The sequence below is a fragment of the Ovis canadensis genome, chromosome 24 (assembly GCF_042477335.2).
Source record: "Ovis canadensis isolate MfBH-ARS-UI-01 breed Bighorn chromosome 24, ARS-UI_OviCan_v2, whole genome shotgun sequence".
Lineage (NCBI taxonomy): Eukaryota > Metazoa > Chordata > Mammalia > Artiodactyla > Bovidae > Ovis > Ovis canadensis.
Window position 1 is genome coordinate 37,896,733 of NC_091268.1, and position 19,276 is coordinate 37,916,008.

Consider the following 19,276-nt stretch of genomic DNA (forward strand, 5'->3'; position numbering starts at 1 on the left):
TCCAAGAAGATTTTTCTCTGCAGTCCAAAACAGCAGCATTGTTGGTATACCCAGAATCACTACAAAAGAGCCATTCTGGACTTTTGGTTCAAACAGTGATTTAAGCCCAGTCATTTAACATCCCTACCAAATTCCCATTGAAACAAACTGGGACATTTTTAAAGGAAAATGAAAAAGAAAAATTCAGCTCTGATCACACTATAGGAGGGAGGAGGTAAGACCATTGATGAATCAGAAAATTTGAAGCCTTTTTATAAGATACGCTGCAGAACGGAAGGCTGCATGACCTTGGTCTTGCCCATGAACCAACACAAGAGAAGGAGAAGGCATCTGGCCAGAAAAACCAGTGGGACCCCCAAGAATGACGGCAAAACACTGCTAGGCTCAGAAGAGCACTAGATGCAAGAAGGACGGTGGCCCACACCCCCAACCCCATGCTTGGGAGATGGCAAGTCAAGTGAAACCCAGCTGTTAACAGCAGTGCCCCAGTTAACCTGGAGATGCCTACAGGAGTGGCTCACTTGTGGTTTCTGCAGGAAACTAGAACTCTGACCTGATTCAATCCTCCCAAGTCCAGAGGAGCAGAGCCTGGAGATCAGGCCAAGGCCCCAGGTTCCCAAAGAGGCCAACTCAACTCTATGAACGAGTTCTGGAAGCAGCCGGCCAAAATACGTCATCCTAGCCCTCGCTTGGCACGCATGGTGCCAGGCATTGCTGAAGCGCCAAACATAGGTAGTCATGCCAGTTAGGGAAGTGGAGCAGGACCCCAGCTGACTATGATCTCAAGCAAGCGCCCTCGGAGAGAAGCCTGTGAGTCGGCCTGGCAGGGACAAGCCTGGCATGAGACCACCATAGCTTCACCATTCATCCCAGCCTTGCCACTCCTCGAGCAAAATACCACCTCAAGACGATGTAACTTTCATCTGTCTTCACCAGCCAGAACCCAGAGTTCTGGATAGGGCCCTGGACGACTCTGACAGCATGCTGATATCTCCTGTAAGTATAAGTGTGTGCAGAGAAAAGTCCCAAGGCCTATTAAAATATTCACAAGTTCAAAGGAGAAGATTCAGAGCATATATGTCTACTTATGAAGTGAAATTTTAAAAATAGAAGAGGAAAACTTAATTTTAAAACTCCCATTGTGGTACAGATGGCCAATGGGCACACGAAAAGATGTTCAACATTGCTCATTATTAGAGAAATACAAACCAAAACTACAGTGTGGTACACTTCATTGGTCAGAATGGCCATCATTAAAAAGTCTATAAATAATTTATGTTGGAGAGGTTATGGGAAAAAGGGAACCCTCCTATACTGTTGGTGAAATGAAGTTAAAGTTGCTCAGTCATGTCCGACTCTTTGTGACCCCATGGACTGTCCATGGAATTCTCCAGGCCTGAATACTGGAGTGGGTAGCCATTCCCTTCTCTAAGGGATCAAACCTGGATGGAATCCCGGCCTCCTGCATTGCAGGAGGATTCTTTACCAGCTGAGCCACACAGGTTAATTATACTGTTGGTAGGAATGTACGTTGGTGCCGTCACCATGGAAAACAGTATGGGGTTTCCTCCTTAAAAAAACTAAACACAGAGTGATTGTATGACCCAACAACTCCATTCTTCGGCATATATTCCAAACCAAATTACAACTCAAAAAGATATATGGACTCCAATATTCACTGTAGCACTATTTACAATAGGCAAGATACAGAAGCAACGTAAGTGTTGACAGATGAACAGATAAAGACAATGTGGTATGCACACACACACACACACACACACACACACACAGGAATATTACTCAGCCATAAAAAAGAATGAAATAATGTCACTTGCAGCAAAACAGATGTACCTGAAGATTATCATAGCAAGTGAAGTAAGTCAGAGAAAGACAAATATCATATGATATCAATGTATATGGAATCTAGAATATGATACAAATGAACCTATTTATAAAACAGAAACAGACTCACAGACATAGAAAACAAGCTTATGGTTACAGAAAGGGAAGGAGAGATGAGGGGTAAGTTAGTAGGAGTTTGGGATTAACAGATAAAAACTACTATAAATAAAACAGATAAACAATAAGGTCATACTGCATGGCACGGGGAATGATACTCAATATCTCATAATAAACCATAACGGAAAAGAACATGAAAAATATATATGTATGCATGTGTAACTTTGCTGTACACCAGAAATTAACACAACATTGTAAAGCAACTATACTTCAATTTAAAAAATAATTAATAAGATAAAATCCCACTGCGGGTGTTTAGTAGGTATGAGAGAGTTAGTAACAGCTCAGTGGTTTGCGAGAATAAACCACGCATCTTGTCCCTGCTGCTTGTTCAGTGACCTCACATTGGTAACTTGAAATGAATTTAAAAAAAATCAAGTACAATACAAACAAATACACATAATACAAATCAGGTTTGTTTTGTTTTTTTGAGAGTCAGCTATATGAGCATAGCACTGCTATAGCCATAAAGAAAATAAAGCTAATGTAAAAAGAAAGCAAGAATTAACTTCAGAAAAATTTAAAGTCTATTGGCAAGACAGTCCTAGTTTACTACTATGCTTTGATGCAAATAACTGAGTGAACATAGTAATATATATATATCAAATAGCAATATATGCAAAAGTTGTAATGTAACTGTATTGGAAGGAGGGGAAAGCAGAAGCAGAGAGCCCTAAACCCTCATTTATCATAACAGGAAGTCAATAAATAATACCTAGACTTGATAACTCAAAAGACAGTGGTTTATATATATTATCTATGAATATAGATTGGAGTTAATGCCAAAATAAACAGCTCAAATTTGAAAGCAGTTGCCTCTTCAGTGAGGGAATCTCAACTGGGAAAGTGCAGTGAGTGAGGAGAGAATCCACTGTAATTTGTGCATAAGCCTTTTCCTGTTATTTGACTTTTTAAATTACAACAAATTTTTAAAAAATAGCACTTTTTAAGATAGTTAAAAAGTAACAATAGTTCGTTACTTTTTTCAGCAACATGCTTGATATGGTTTCAAGCGATGCATAAACTTAAGGGAAGCATAACTTTAAAGTGATGGGTCCAACTGTCAATCTGTACAAAAGAACAACAGAACATAGTCATTAGAGCATCTGAAATACAAGGCAAATCGGTATATTTGTTGTCCTTTCTTCAAACTGTGATCCTTTCCTTTACATTTAGAGGCACTTTACTTGCCAAGGTATCTGCAGACTGAAAAACACACGGAACATACTATGTGAAAATGTTAACAGACAGCTTAAAGATGAGTTTATCCTCTGTTTTTCTCCTTTGTGGACACTCGGTATACCACACTGATGAAGCTAACTTTAGAAAGAGATCCAGTGCATCTTCTTAATCAGATTTTTGGGTTCAATGAAATTAATTAAAATTACCTATAATCAGGAAAGATTATTTCCCCCCTAGCTTTACATAACTGACAAAACTCCATATATTTAAAGTATACAATGTGATGATTTGATTTACACACACATTGTGAAGTGATTACCACAATCAGGTTAATGAACACATCCCGTTACCTTTTTTTGTTACAGTTGTGAGAATGCTTGAGATCCACTCTCAGCAGATGTCAAGTATGTATTATTAACTACAGTCACCATGCTGTAGAGGAAGTGAAAGTCGCTCACTCATGTCTGACTCTTTGCGACCCCATGGACTACACAGTCCATGGAATTCTGCAGGCCAGAATACTGGAGTGGGTAGCCTTTCCCTTCTCCAGGGGATCTTCCCAACCCAGGGATCAAACCCAAGTCTCCCGCATTGCAGGCAGATTCTTTACCAACTGAGTGAGAGCCCCAGAATTTATTCATTTTTATAACTGAGGGCTTTTACCTTCTGACTAGTATCCCCACCATTTCCCTGATGCCCCATTCCCTGGTAACCACCACTCTGTTTCTTTGAGTTCAACTCCATTTTATTTAAGACTTCACATATAATTGAGATCATATAGTATTGGTCTTTATTTCACTTAGCATATGGTCCTTCTGGTTCATCCACGTGTTGCGAATGGCAGGATCTCCCAATTGCCTTCTTTCTCATGGCTGAATAATGCTCCTGTGTGCCTGTGTGTATGCAACCTCTTTATCGATGCATCCGTCATTGATGGACACTTTGTTTTTACACCTTAGTTATTGTAACTATGCTACAATGACTATGGACATGTAAATATCTCTTAGAAATACTGATTTCACTTCCTTCGGATACACACCCAGAAACAGGATTCCTGGATCATATGGTACTTCTTTTTTAGAGGAACCTCCATACTGTTTTCTTTAATGACTGTACCAATTTACACCACAGACAGTGTAAAAGGGTTTCAGTTACATTTTGGCCATATGGAAAAATGTCTTCACTGGATAAATGTCTGTTTAGGTCTTTTGACCATTTTTTAATCAGGTTAGTTGTTGTTGTTGTTGTTGTTGTTTTTTGCTATTGCATCAATGCAATTGGCAAACCCATATAATATATGATATATATATGATACTAGAATTGATGCTTTTGAACTGTGGTGTTGGAGAAGACTCTTGAGAGTTCCTTGGACTGCAAGGAGATCCAACCAGTCCATTCTGAAGGAGATCAGTCCTGGGATTTCTTTGGAAGGAATGATGCTGAAGCTGAAACTCCAGTACTTTGGCCACCTCACGCAAAGAGTTGACTCATTGGAAAAGACTGATGCTGGGAGGGATTGGAGGCAGGAGGAGAAGCGGACGACAGAGGATGAGATGGCTGGATAGCATCACTGACTCGATGGACGTGAGTCTGAGTGAGCTCCAGGAGTTGGTGATGGACAGGGAGGCCTGGCGTGCTGCGATTCACGGGGTTGCAAAGAGTCGGACACGACTGAGCGACTGAACTGAACTGAACTCCTTATCAGGTAGATGGTTTGCAAATATCTTCTCTCATTCCAAAAGTTGCCTTTCCATTTTATAGATTGTTTCCTTAGCTGTGCTGAAGTTTTTAAATTTGATGTAGTCCCACTTGTTTATTTTCAGTTTTGTTGCCAGTGTTTTGAGTGTTACATATATGAAATTATTGCCAAGACCAATATCAAGTGGATTTCCCTTTATTTTCTCCTAGGACCTCTATGGTTTCAGGTTTTTAATTTAAGTTTAATTTAATTTAAGTTTTTAATCCATTTCAAGTTAACTTTTGAGAGTGGTATAAGGTAGGAGCCCAGTTTAATTTTTTTGCATATGGATATGTGTATTTCCCAACAGCATTTCAAACAGACTCTCATTTCCCTACTGTGCATTCCTGGTGCCCTTGCCAAAGATTAGTTAACTGTATATGTGTGGGTTTATTTTGGGGCTCTTTATTTTGGTCTATTGGTCTCTGTGTCTGCTCTTATCCCAATATCATACTGCTTTGATTACTGTAGCTTCATAATATAGTTTGAAATCAGGAAATGTGACGCCTCTAGCTTTGTTCTTGCTCAGTAATACTTCAGCTATTTCAAGGTCTTTTGTGGTTCCATATGAATTTTCTATTTCTGTGAAAAATGCCGTTGGAATTTTGATGGGACTATACTGAATCTTTGGATTGCTTTGAGTAGTATAGAATTTTAACAATACTAATTCTTCCAATCCATGAATATGGGTTATCTAGGAAAAATTACTTCTATTTAAAAAAAATTTTTTTAATATAAATTTATTTATTTTAATTGGAGGCTAATTACTTTACGATATTGTATTGGTTTTGCCATACATCAACATGAATCCGCCACGGGTGCACACATGTTCCCCATCCTGAATTCCCCGAAAGATTACTTCTAAATCACAACTACAGAATGTAATATACAAACTAGGATGGCTCCCTCTCACAGAAACTCCCCAATGGACTGTGCTATCCCCAACCTAATTTTAGAGAACCACCAATGTTTCTACCTCCCCCCATATGTGGTCCAAATGACCTGACCTCCCTCATCACTGTGACCAGTCCAAGACTCAGCCCTTTCTATGCTGAAGTGCTTTGGAACATTCATCTTTACCACAGATGTGGAATTTTTACCCTAAGGAAAGTTTGGTGATTAGCATTCAGAGTACTGGCCAAGGTCCCCATTTAAAAGCCATTTTACCTAAGCCAAAGAAACTTAGTTTTACTGGGACTGAATTTATCAAGACAAAGTGATCCAATTATAAAAATAATACTTGCTAAATGGGATTGTTTTCAATCAAGCAGTTTGCTACACAGACCGAAACTCTTTGCATATGAGGTTTTTTTTTTCCTCCTGCTTTGTCTGAGCCTTCCTTGTGTCCAATGTTCCATGCTTGAAAACACACTTGATGTTTCCTGTCTGTAACTGGAAAAACAATACAGAGCAGGAAGGTCCCTCCCACTCGCCATTTTACTCTGGGGGTTGTTTTTTCCTATGCAGGCTGCTGCACAATTTCACTAGTCATTCAGACAAGGCTTCCATCAGGCACGATTTTTAATTTACTTATCACTTTCTGATAAAGCATAAGATTTCCCTCTTATAATTCCCAAAGTCTAAAAGCAGCCACACTGTGTGGGCCATAACGTAGTCACCTTTTCCAGAAGAGCTCAAGTGAGGAAAAGGGCCAAAGGAAGATTTCCAATTGGCCTTGACAAGTTCCACCTCTAACCGTGGACTGATTTCTGGAGGAGTTTCTGCCATCACGACACTCAATGCCAGAGGCTGCTATCATATCATGAACTGCCACTCTACTTCCTGGGGCACAGACATCAGCTTTAAGCACGTACTATGGGAGCCGTGGACATAAATGCTCAAGTCCACACCTTCAATGCACACTGTGATCTTCCAAGCACTTATTGAGCGTTACTGACCTCATCCCAGCATGACAGAACACTCCCTGGGGGCAGGGACCAGGTCTATCTTAGCATCAACCCTTCCCCAGCACCTCGCTTAGCCCCTGCCTGCCACACAGAAAGCACTTGAATGTGTGTGTGTGTACTAACCGTGTTGCGACTCTTTGTGACCCAGTGAACTGTAGTCTGCCAGGCTCCTCTGTGCCAGGCAAGAATACTGGATTGGGTTGCCATTTCTTCCTCCAGGGGATCTTTCTGACCCAGGGATCAAACCTGCATCTCCTATACTGCAGGTGGATTCTTTACCGCTAAGCCATCGGGGAACCCCAAAGGCTTAGCAAATATATACTGACTGAACGAATGACAAAGTGACTATCACAATGACAGAGAAAGATTTGCAATAAAGAATATTCTAGATTTCAACAGAGATAGCGAGGAAAACACTCAGTCACACTGAGGCAGAAAAACAGCCACACATAAATACAGATTTGTCTTCCACTGTAAATCCACAATGACTACAATTAAAATGTGATATTCTCTTCTGAAATTTCATTTCATGAAAAACAAAACAAAACAAAACGTAAACCATCCCTATGACCAAGGGTCAGCAAACTATGGCTTATAGGTCAAATCCAGTTCACCAAATATTTTTGTGTGGACAGCAAGCTAAGAAGAGTTTTTATTTTTCAATGGTTGAAAGAACTCAAAAGAGCGATAAACAATATTTTATCGCATGTGAAAATTATGAAATTCAGGTTCCGGTGTGCACAAGTCAAGGTTTCTTAGGGTGCGGCCTGGCTGATCTGTTGATGAATTATCTATGGTTGCATTCACTACAGCAACAGAACTGAATTGCTGCAACAGAGACCGTGTGGTCTGCAGAGCTCAGAACACCAGCTGGTTCACAGGAGAAGTCTGCTGACCCGGGGGCTGCAGCAGTGATGGTTACAGTGTGTGGTGCGAGCCACCTCCACAGGCTTTTGAGAATCACTTTGCGGGCTGGTATGTGGGGCTGGTATGTGAGGCTGTTCTGGAGGTGTATTTTCTCCGCCTCGTGTTCAAGCAGCAGCTGCTAAAATAAATGTGGGTTGCTGGCTCTGACAGTATCGTTCAAAGGTGGAGGCACAGCCCAGGGCTGGTCATGCTGGTGACAGAGAAAAATCAGAAATAAAGCTTCCGCTCCGCCTACCCACTTCCACCCACCCATGTCCCCCCCAAAACATGTATTATAACGATGATTTTCTACTCGATTTCTGCTTGTAAACAGACTGCAGGATGAGAAATAAATAAATTCAATTGTCTAGTCAGGCATCGCACTTTTTCTGGAAAGACTAGATAATAAATATTTCAGGCTTGCAGGCCACATCATCTCTGCTGCAATTACTCAGCACTGCCATGTAACAAAAGCAGCCAGGGACAATGTAAAAATGAATGAACCCGGCTGGGTTCCAATAAACTTTATTTATGGACACTGAAACTTGAATTCACACAATCTTCATAAATCAGGAAATATTATCCTTCTTTTGATTTTTTTCCCAACCATTTAAAAATGCAAAAACCATCGTGAGCCTACTGCAGCTGGATTTGGTCCACAGGCCACAGTTTGCTGACTCCTGATCCATGTACAAGTGAAATACGGTTTCCCATGAAACTCCAATCCTTTTTAATCACTTCCAAATTCTTCTGACTTTGAAGGGGGATTTCTGCACTTTCCCAACTTGCATTTCAGACCCTGGCTTTTCAGGACACCATTAGATTACTCCTCTTCAGTCCCTTCAGCCACTATGGGGGCTCATCTTTCTAACCACCCAATACCCTCTCTACCCAGGGATGCAAATCAGTGGTACAGGAGCCAGAACTATCGTCTAACATCAAGGGCTTCCACTGCCTCCAAGATCACAGTGCTGCCATTTTTTGGTTTAGAAATTCACAAGAGATCAGAGTTCTGTAGGTTTTTCACTTACACTTTCACTTTGATAAGCCAATTAAAGTGGGGGAGGGGGAAGAAATGGGACATGGAGAGAATTTTTAATAAACTGATTTTAAATTCTGATTATCTGCAAATACCTAAATGCATCTTTGATGAACAAGATAAACTCTGATCAATCTTTTGCAGATTCTCAATATCATACATGGGCCAACAGCACCGCATGGTCACTGCATGCACTGGAATTTATATTCTCAGATGAATTACAGCAGCCAGACCCACGGCTAAGTGGTCTATTTCATACTGCTGGGAACCCGATTTTGTGCAACGCTGTCATCTCCTGTTACAAGTGTTTACAAAATCCCCTTGAGCCTGGGCTCTGAGTTTGGGCTCACTCATCTGATTTCACAGTGAGTCAGGGGACTACTGAGTGAGTTTTTCCTGTTTTATCTCATTAGATTAGCTGTCTTCTTAAGTTCCTGGGAAGGAATTGCAAATCTACTTAATTGGATTTCAAAAATAAAGGCCCCTCTGACACTTTATAAATGAATCAATTTGCAACACATTCCACAAAGTAATTTTAAAGGCCTTAAAGGAGCGTTTATAGAACTCTAAAGGGATAGTATGAGGGAAAAAAATCTCCATACATAATGCTGAAAAGGAACTGGGTGCTAATCGGCTATACCCCAATACAAACTAAAAAGTTTAAAGAAATCAGAGGGAAAATGATTAAGGAGAAACTGTTTCGGTAATAGTACGGGTGATAAACATCTCATAGTTCTCTACTTTGATTTATTTCTCCAAATGATGGGATTTTACCCACATATTTACAGCTGCTCTAAGTAATATATATATTTTTTACTTTAAATAACAACAACAAACCCTATAAATCTTAACTGAATCTCTGTATTATTATTTGAATTTGAATCAATGACTGAGGTGAATTGTTACATTTTAAAATAAGTTGAATTGAGTTTTATCATTTTCCTACATACATATGCTTGTCCCGCAGCTTTTTGATTGGTCAGTTGGGTTTTCCCCCCTCTGGCTCTTGGAATGAAATCTATTTGCCATCCCTGCTGTAACCATCAGTTCCGTTCAGTTCAGTCGCTCAGTTGTGTCTGACTCTTTGCCACCCCATGAATTGCAGCACGCCAGGCCTCCCTGTCCGTCATATGCTGCTGCTGCTGCTAAGTCGCTTCAGTCGTGTCGACTCTGTGCGACCCCATAGGCAGCAGCCCACCAGGCTCCCCCATCCCTGGGATTCTCCAGGCAAGAACACTGGAGTGGGTTGCCATTTCCTTCTCCAATGCATGAAAGTGAAAAGTGAAAGTGAGGTTGTAGCTATCCCATGGACTGCAGCCTACCAGGCTCCTCCAGCCATGGGATTTCCCAGGCAAGAGTACTGGACTGGGGTGCCACTGCCTTCTCTGGTCCATCACATGAGATCAGCCTAAAAGCTCCACCGAGGACTTCTGTTTATGGCAAAGTGAGAAAGAAAGCTCATGGCCATCAGCACACTGTCTGACTCCTTTCAGTGGTCGGGCGTCCAAGTGCCTCTCTCCCAGGCCTGCTCGAGTCACTCACAGTCACTCTCGTGCCTGGGGGCAGCTGAGTTTGCCATCTCAAAACTTCCTCTCAAAGCTTCCTCAAACAGGTAAAAAATACGTGAGGAATATTTTGCAAAGCATTGCAAACAGTGCACGTGGAGCTGAGACCTCTGGTGGGAAGCGAGGAGGAGGACCCGGAAGGGGGGTCGGGTCTTGTTCACCGCCAAGCAAGGCAAGAGGCCAGCAGCAACTGCGAAGCCACACAAAAAATCTAAACCGAAAGTGCCAAAGGCAAAGCCACACAAAGTCAAGGGCTCGGCTCTGACTCAGGGCCGGGGCCGCCAGTGGAGGCACTCTGCGTCTGAAGACAGGTTGTGCTGGCTCCCTTCCGAAGGCTTCTTCCTAAGTCAGCACATTTGGACTTTGGAAAGCATGTTCCCACAGAAAGCAGGTTATAAATGATCATTACGTTCTCAGCCCAGCTTAGAGGGACCTACTTCACTTACAGCTTATCTAAAGGACAGCCCTCGTGGGCAGGCGTTGGCTGAACCCAGGGAACAGCAGTAAAAAAAGAAAAACCAGGAGATAACTACTTCTCAACCATGGCTACACATTACAATTCTTTCAGAATAATGCAGGGGGCTTTTGAAATAATGCAAGCAATTCTGTCTATATAAAATAACCAGAAAAAGCAAATCTAGACAGGCAGAAAGATGCCTAGTGCCACCTGAAGGTAAGGGTGGAAATGTGGGTTAGCCAGAGAGGGGAACGAGGGAATCTTCTGGGTGATGCCACTGTTCTAAAATCAGATGGTGGTGATGGTTACCCAACTTTGCAGATTTGCTAAAAATCATCAAATTGGATACTTAAGATGGGTGATAGGTGAATTTTATGACATACAAAGTGTATCTCAGATTTCCCTGGTGGTCCATTGGTTAAGAATTCACTTGCCAATCAAAGCAGAGGACATGGGTTCAATCCCTGGTCCAGGAAGATCCTAGATGCCTCAGGGCAAATGCCACAACAGCTGAAGCCCTAGAACCCAGGTTCCTCAACAAGAGAAGTCGCCACAATAAACCCTGAGCACCGCAACTAGAGAAAGCCTTTTTGCAGCAACAAAGACCCAGAGAAGCAAAAAAAAAAAAAAAAAGAAAGAAAGAAAGAAAAGAGCTTATCTCAATGAAGTTGTTTTTTAAAAAAAGAATAATAGCTAGACCCCAAACCAGAAAGGTTGAATCAGAACTCTGAAGGGTGGGGCCCGGCTTTTTTTTTTTTAAAGCTCTCAGCCCACCCCAAAGTGTAGCCAGGGCTGAGAACCCCTACATTAGACAGTCTGAGGCGGTAGCAGAGGAAGTACCGGGACACGGTAGAGAGAGGGACCCGCAGTAAATGTAGACAGAGGGGAGAGCCTGCAGCGTTCCTGGATAACAGGCCAGAGACATCCTCCTTCAAGGTCAAGACCATTCTGGATGTGGTCTGATAGGAATGACTCACAACTGGGTCCAGGCTCTTCTTTCTCAGGCAGAGTTCACTGAGGGACAAGAAGCTAATGGATGGCAGATTCGAAGTTTCATTTTAAGTTTCAAGGATCAGGAGACACAGCATGACAAGAGCTGCGAGTCAGGGCTCTGGAGTCAGACAGACCTGACTTTGAATCCCAGTGTTGTGGTTGGCTAAGCTGCAGGGCTTCCCTGGTGGCTCAGAAGGTAAAGAATCTGCTTACAGTGCTGGATCGGGAAAACCCCCTAGAGGAGGGAATGGCCACCCACTCCAGTATTCTTGCCTGGAGAATTCCATGGACAGAGGAGCCTGGAGGGCTACAGTCCATGGAATCGCAAAGGGTCAGCCACAACTGAGCAATTAACACACACAAGCGGCAGACAGGAGGCTCCACTTCCTCCACTGTAAAATGGGAATAATCCTAAAAGCTTCAAACAGGAATAGCCATTTTACCATCACTTTAGTGGTTATTTAGAAATACCATTTATCTCATTTGACTTATGTCTCATAAACTGGGTCTCTGGCACTGAGTCCATGGAATGTTTAGTCGTTCGGAGAATTACAGCAAACAACAACCACCAGCAGATAAAACCAAGACAGTCCATCTGAAAAAAAGCTTTCTGTAGTCATCAAGCTGTTGTAGCTCTTCCTGGGAGAAGTCACGGCTGAGCCCAGACCACACAAAGATAAAAACCTATGTCACACTTACTCAGCGGGAGCAGGACAGGCTGGTCAGTTGCAACAAAGGCTTGGTTGTGATAATGCTGTGTGGGCTGCAGGCCACCAAAGAGAAGCACAGGCACAGAATACACAGAAACTTAGAGATCAAATATGTGTTGAGTTAGCAAAACCCTTCATCAAAGGATCAACATCTTAAGTGGCTGAGCCTCATGGGGACGGTAATGAGGCTGTAAAAATGCCAGCGTCGGTGGTTCTCAAGTGCGAGCTCACGGAGGGGCCAAGGAACTCTGCAGATAGAAACCACCCGAGGAAGGACCTGCCACAAGGTGTTTCTGATCTTGATTCATTCAGCCTGTATTCACGGAGCTCCCTCTAAATGTCAAGAACTGGGCAGGGAAGACAAGAGAGAGATGCACCGCAGTCTCCACCCTTGGCGAGCTGATGGGAAAGTAAACAGGTTCGCGTGGAGCTGCAGGAGCACAGAGAGAAGGGTAATGGACGGCGCGGCCAGAAGAGGTTTTACAAGGAAGCCATCCAAGAAGTTCTCAGATAAGACGGAACATCTGAACGGCCTGGGGGAGGGGATCTGGAGAGGGCTCTGCACTGGGGCACGGAGTGCTGGGGGCGGGGACCTGGCTGAAACAGAGGCTCTGACTGCTGAGGAAGCAGAGGGCAAAGCGGAGCCACTGATGGCGTCTTGGCAATGGAGTAGCAAGGCGAAGCCCAGGTCGGAATTTTAGAATGACAACTCTGACAGCAGGATGCAGATAGAAAGAACACCTGGAGGACCCCGGGCAGCATCCAGGAGGCGGGATAAGAAGAGAGATCCACCCCTCACAGTCTCAGCCAAAGGCACGCTGCTATTTTAACAGAAATAAGAGGGCAGAATTTATAAACTATAAACTCATGGCTTCAAAAACACGTTTTAAAAGTTCCAGAAAAATGTATAAAGGATGGAGCTCTCTCTGCTCAAGAAATAAATCAAATGCAGACACTAAAATTCATGGATTGGACTTCCCTGGAGGTACAGTGGATAAGAATAGGCCTGCCAATCAGGAACATGGGTTCAATCCCTGGTCCAGGAAGATTCTACGGGCCATGGAGCCACTAAGCCTGTGCACCACAACTACTGGAGCCCAGGCTAAAGCCTACAAGCCACAACTCGTGAACCTGCATGCTGCAAATACTGAAGCCCAGCGCACCACAATGAGAAGCCTGTGTACCTCAGAGTGTGCAGCCTCTGCTCTCTGTAACTAAAGAAAAGCCTGCATAACAACGAAGACCTAGTGCAAACCCCCCCAAAATAAATAAAATTAAACTCATGAGTTATAACCGGTTTAAACCACTGTATTTCCAATATTAAATTAAGACTTGGCATCCAACTGAAAAAATGAAAGCACTTTCACATATATTATTTCAGTTTCTTACATTACACGTACTGTTTCATGAATGTGCAAACTGAGGCAAACATCCATTAAATAAATTACAGAATGAAACAAAAAACTCTTTGGACCCTCAGGAAGAGAGCAATTTCAAGATCATTAACCAAAGTTGAGTCTCTCTGAATTACTTTTCATGCTAGGTGCTGGTCCTAGCTTCACCACCAAGTAACCGTATGATCTAAAAACACATTCTTTACCTTCCTGTATCTCACTTTATTTATATTTGCATCAACGATCTTACACAATTTTTAAAAGCCACAATAAAGCAGCAAATGAGAGGATATTTTGAAACCTGCAAAACCGTGCTTTGCAAATTGAGGATTGCATCTCTATAAACAACAATCAATATTTTTTTAAAAGCAGGTAATACTGAGAATCTGGGTAAGTGTGGACCCTCTAGGTTTCTACAAGGAATACACATCACAGATGGAGCACAGAAAGTTCCATGATTAGTGTGGTGCACAAGATGAAGGGGAAAAAACATTCACCTGGAAAAACAGGGTGAGGCTGCTTTTGAGGGATGACGGATAGATTCTGGGTGGAGAACACCATCAATCTTCACTTGCCCTTTTCTAAAGGTCAAAGGGAAGATAGTTCCAACACCACAGCTTGGTGGATGAACGGATGCTGTGGATGACTCGAAACAGAAAATGGATATTTTCAAAAGAGGCTTTTACTCAAATGAAATGTTAACTGAGGGGAGCTTGCAGCCCAACACTGAGTTGCTGTCGTGGGGAGCTTGCAGCCCAACACTGAGTTGCTGTCATGCATATTTTGCCACTAACCTTCCCAAGTGGTTAGTCACTGAACAAATATTTGCTGGGTTCCCTTCCATGGGCCATCACGAGTAAGAGATACAGCCCCTGCCCTGACAAGCTGGAGGACTGTCAAGGAAAATACACAATTACCTCCTGCGCAGTGAGTGCTCCAATGGGGGCCCAGGACCCTCTAAGAGGGTTAGTTGTCTCTTATTATCACCATAGTTACCATTTACTGAACTCATACCGTGTGCTTAGCACTGTTCCAGGTGCTTCTAAGAATTAATTCCTGGGATTTCCCCAGTGGTCCAAGGGCTAAGATTCCAAGCTCCCGATGCAGGGGATCCAAGTTTGATCCCTGGTTGGAGAACTAAGATCCCACATGCTGCAACTTAGAGTTTGGATGCCACAACCAAGCTTTGGCACAGTCAAATAAATAAATTTTTTTTAAAAAGAATTAATCCCTTAAGGCACAACAATAACATCGTGGGGTGATTAGTATTAATATCACCTTCATGTTTCAGATGAGGAAACTGAGGAACAGAGAGGTGACTTGCTCAGGGTTTTCATAGCTAAGCTCTGAATCTGGGCAATGTTATTCTAGAGATCCTGTTCTTAATGTCTGTGTTCCAGGTGCTTTATATATAGTAACTCATTTGATCCTCAATGTAATGATGAGACCAATACTATTACATACATCTTACAGGTGAGAGAGCTAGGCACAGAGAAGTTAATTAACTTGCCAATAGTTACAGAGCAAACAGAGGGCATCTAATGCAGACCAAAGACACCAGAAAGGTTTTCTGAAACTAGTGATGGCTTTTGAGGCTGTCACTGGGTGAACTGGAGTTTGAAGCATGGGTGTTGGAGAGAGAACAAGGGGACAGTGAGGCAGTGAGGGACAGAGGAAGACAGACAGCATGAGAGGGAACAGACACATGGTGAGACAGGTAGGAGAGAATCCCCTTTAGCTCAGATGCACAGACCTGCTGTAGTCTGAGGGCAAAGCAGGAGAACTAGAGAACCTTCCAGGACTCTGGGCCTCACACAGAGCGAGAGGTAGAGGCAGTCCACCACTTAGGGAAGGGGTGGGAGAGCTGGCATCTCCCACCACAGCCTGCCCAAGGCACAAGTATGCAGAGCCTGCTTAAGGGCAGAGGAGAGCAGAGAACCTGCAGGATTTGGGGCCATAACATGAGTATCGGGCAGTGGTCCTCAACCACAGGGAGGGACAGGAGAGCTGAGAAAAGCTCTCTTGATGCAGGCACACAAGTCCTGCTGCTGCTGCTAAGTCACTTCAGTCGTGTCCAACTCTGCAACACAAGTCCTACTAAACAGGATAAGCAAGAAAATTGAGCTAACAGAGCCCTGACAGAGGGGAAATTTTCAACCTGCCTTTGAAGAAGTTGAAGCCTGTGCCTGGAGTCAAACACAGACTAGACCGATCTGAGTCCTCACAATGATGGCCTGACAGAAGAGGCACATGCTCTCAGTTTCTACACACATCTGGAATTCAATCAAAACTTAACCACAGGAAAGAAACAGAAGACATGCGTTACTAAGATGGGACAGAGTCAACAGAACTAGATCCGAAGAGAGCCAAGATGTTGGAATTACCTTGCAGGGACTTTAGAACAACTATGATAAAAATACTAAAGGAGCTAATGGAAAAGGCATGCACAGATGAGGGATTTTAGAGGAGATCTGGAAAATGAAACTAATTATCCAAGCTAAGATGTACAGTATCTAAAACCTATGGGACAATATCAGTCTCACATATGTAGCTATACAGTGCTCAAGGGAAAAAAGAAAGCACGTAAGGCAGAAGAAATGGTTGAACAAACAGTGGCTGAAAAGTTTCCAATTTAATGAACAATATCAAACCAGCGACCCAAGCTCAGAGAACTTTTAGTGGGATAAACACAAAGGAAAACACACCTAAAAAAAAACACGGTCAGAAATTCTCTGGTGGTTTAGTGGATAGGAATCCACTTGTCTATGCAGGGGACACAGGCTTGAACTGTGATCTGGGAAGACTGCACATGCTGTGGAGACTAAGCTCACACACTCTAACCACTGGACTGTGCTCTAGAGCCCGAGAGTAGCCATTCTGGGCCCTCATGCCACCACTGCTGAAGCCCGTGCAACCTAGAGCCGGTACTCCACAGCAACAGAAGCCACCCCAATGAGAAGTCCAAGCACTGCAGTGAGCAGTAGATCCGGGTTGCTGCAGCTAGAGAAAGTCTGAACACAGCCATGAAGACCCAGTGCAACCAGAAATAAATGAATAGATAAAAATAAATATTTTTTTTTAATAAAAAAAGATTAAGGTCAGGGACTTCCTTTGTGGTCCAGGGGTTAAGAACCTGCACTTCCAAGGCAGGGGGCACAGGTTGGTTTGATCCTTGGTCTGAGAACTAAGATTCCCCCATGCTGCACAGTGTGGCCAAACTAAAAACAAAAAAACCTAAAAAACAAAAGTCAAGGTCAAATCATTAAAACTCAGAGATAAAGAGAAAATCTTAAAAAGCAGAGAGGAAAAAGAAGAAGAAAACAGAAGGGCACTTCACAGACAAGGGCACAAGAATGACGGCTGACTTGCCATCAGAAACACTAGGACCAGATGACAATGGAACACCATCTCTAAAGGGGTGAGAGTGAAAAAGTCAACCAGTGATTCCACATCAAATGAAAGTTTCCCTCAGAGATGAAGGCGAAATAAAGACATTTTTAGAGAGACAAAGATTAAAAAGAGTTCATCTTCTAAAGACCTCACTACAACACTGCAGTGGGGAGGACCAGGGAGAGGGAGAGAGTGTAGGCATAAGACATCCCTGCTGATCCAGTCTGGACTGTGGAAAGCTCTGAGCTCTTCCTTCCCATGTCAAGTCACATTAGTCATGGCTGCCTGTAGCCTGGGTCAGAGAGGCACTATGAGCCTGGACCCAAACTCCCTGGGAAAGAGAGCCAGACAGACTGACAATGCCAGAGTGGCAGAGGGATGGGCCAGTCATTCTAACCATGGATATGTTTGCCCCAGGCATTCAGTGTCAAACTTAATGTCACACCCTAGCTTCACCATGCAGGCAGATTCAGTTCAGTTCAGTTCAGTCGCTCAGTCGTGTCCGACTCTTTGCGACCCCATGAATCGCAGCACGCCAGGCCTCCCTGTCCATCACCAACTCCCGGAGTTCACTCAGACTCGTGTCCATTGAGCCAGTGATGCCATCCGGCCATCTCATCCTCTGTCGTCCCCCTCTCCTCCTGCCCCCAATCCCTCCCAGCATCAGAGTCTTTTCCAATGAGTCAACTCTTTCCATGAGATGGCCAAAATACTGGAGTTTCAGCTTTAGCATCATTCCCTCCAAAGAAATCCCAGGGCTGACCTCCTTCAGAATGGACTGGTTGGATCTCCTTGCAGTCCAAGGGACTCTCAAGAGTCTTCTCCAACACCACAGTTCAAAAGCATCAGTTCTTCGGTGCTCAGCCTTCTTCACAGTCCAACTCTCACATCTATACATGACCAGAGGAAAAACCATAGCCTTGACTAGATGGACCTTAGTTGGCAAAGTAATGTCTCTGCTTTTGAGCAGATTAGGCCCAGTGAAATGTTAAGAGATTTCACCTACTTTCTAGTAAAGTATTAGAGGACAGTTTAACACAAAGAAGACTGCCAGTTTTTAGCTTTCAGATTTTAACTGCTTACATCCCTGAAGTCTTAGGAGATGAAGTAAAACTTTGGGCTCCAAGTGTGCTAGGCAATTAGAGTTGACTTCTCAACCTTGGGGCCACTGGCGTTTTGGTCTAGATAATTCCTTCTTGCTGCGGTGCCGTCCTGGGCACTGCAGAATGTTAATAGTGGCCCTGGATCCTTCAGCTTAGAAGCTGGTGTCAGTGTATCCCCTTTACCCCAGAGATGAAAACCAAAATCATCTAGGTATATTGCCAAATGTTGGGGTGAGGGGCAAAACTGCCCTCAGTTTTGGTTAATAGAAAGCACCTTGATGGCCATCAGAAAGGCAGAAACGTGGCATTCTCTCTGTGAAGATCAGTGTAATTTATCTACATGAATGGGATGAGAGGTTGAAGGAAGACAGAGCATACTCCTCTAATTTTGTAATGACCTAGTAAATAACTGTTTTTGTTTTATTAGTATTATTAGTATTATCCCTGATGATGTACATCTGGGGGAGTCCTGTACTCTGGAAAATAAAAGAACATAGAAACTTCCTTTACTTCTTCTCTGAAGACTACTTCTTTAGTCCCTTGAGAAACATTTTATGAAATGGTGACAGCATTGTATTTTTTTTTTTTTTACTTCCAAGAACTCTGTATCTTTTTGTAGCCACACCCCCCCCTTTTTTTTTTAAGTGGAGGTAATATCTTTTCTGGGGACTTTTCTTACAAACTATGGTTCTGCCTTGGACAACGAATGAGCAAATAAAACTGCACTTGCTTTAGTCATCTGTAGAGCTACCTGCTACTCAAAAAGTCACTTGGGACTTTTTCTGAATGGCTTACAGTAACTTATTTTTAATTAAAAATATTTTTTAGTATATCTTCTAACATTTCAATGGAGAAGGCAATGGCAAACCCCTC

General features: G+C 43.0%; 1 protein-coding gene across 8 annotated transcripts in view; it reads right to left on the minus strand.

Annotated features, from left to right (window-relative positions):
* The window catches only part of ARHGAP17 (Rho GTPase activating protein 17), a 97,664-nt gene that overhangs the window by 57,172 nt on the left and 21,216 nt on the right, over positions 1-19,276 (minus strand). The gene's annotated exons all lie outside the window — the stretch shown is intronic.